Genomic DNA, 1299 nt, shown 5'->3' with positions numbered 1-1299 from the left:
ATCTACCCCGTACATGCCATAGGGAGCCTCGTTGAAATAAGGGGAATATCTCCTAATTCGTTTATCAGATTTCATAGGGGAGCCATTCATTTTAAGATGTGATATAAAAAGAAGGCCACTTTATTTTGAAACAAATACATCAAAACAACCTTAAAAAAAACTTATTTGATATATAGAACCACTTTATTACTGATAATAATGAACTAGGGAAGTGTGGAGCAAAGCGAAATCATGATAGTCGCCTGAGATGCCTGACTGCCCCAAAGCAATTTAGAGTAAAATCCTAAGTTGCCAAAGTGCTTGGTACTGAGGACAGTTCATACATATATGTAAAGTAATTTCGACGTACAGTCACGCTGATTTTGTTACATTTCTAGATTTAAATCTAAGAATTCTTAATAAACGATGGGAAGAAAAACTCTTTCTAATGGAATATAATTGCATTGCAAAATAGCACAGGTCATCACAAACCTGACCAAATTTTACTTTTGAAATTATTTAGGCTTACTTCGATTAAAAAGCAGACCTAGAATGGGGGTTTATAACTGTTCCACCACGTCCCCACACTACAATCCCAATACCATCACCTCCCAGCAAACATGCACCATGTGTGGTCATCACAATCCTTTCAGCAAACCACTCGCACCACAGCACACGGGTTCTTACATAACCAACCAGAGTGGGTCAGGGAATAATGCGGTTCTATATAGCCACGCTACTGCTTGACAATGCGATGCGGTTTACAGATTAGATAAACAGCACATAAAAGCCAGTCCTAATGGGGGGTCAAGTAAAGTCCTCCTAATCCGATGGTGCGTTACGATCAAGATGGAGAATGTGAAGGCTAACGCCATGTTTCCCTCGGAGTTTACGAATTTGCTCAACGGAGTAGATGATGCACAAGTAGCCAATGCAGACGCGCAAAAGCGATTGATTCAGAATACTTATGAGCGAAACCACCTCTATTAGTCACTCCTATCCGTTAAGGAGAATGCAACAACCGTACTTCACCTCTGATTCCTCGACACCTTGCCACCAAACTTACAAGAAATATGGCTTCTTTATTCCACCAATGAGCAAGCACTTTCCCACTATGCGTGTGATGAATCAGAGGTCTAATCGTTTACTCGGTACAGGCCGAATAGCAATGACCATTGAGCTTTACCCACTGAACAACTCCACTGTGTGAGAGCAACACTATCGCCTCTGATGAAGCGGTAATGACTAGTCAAAGAGCTGGAAGAAAGACATCTTCACATCCCCCATACACAAAGCAAGGCAAGACTTCGCGCCTCCTCA

This window comes from Echinococcus granulosus, assembly GCF_000524195.1.
Source record: "Echinococcus granulosus chromosome Unknown EG_S00306, whole genome shotgun sequence".
Lineage (NCBI taxonomy): Eukaryota > Metazoa > Platyhelminthes > Cestoda > Cyclophyllidea > Taeniidae > Echinococcus > Echinococcus granulosus.
This window is presented reverse-complemented; position numbering follows the sequence as displayed.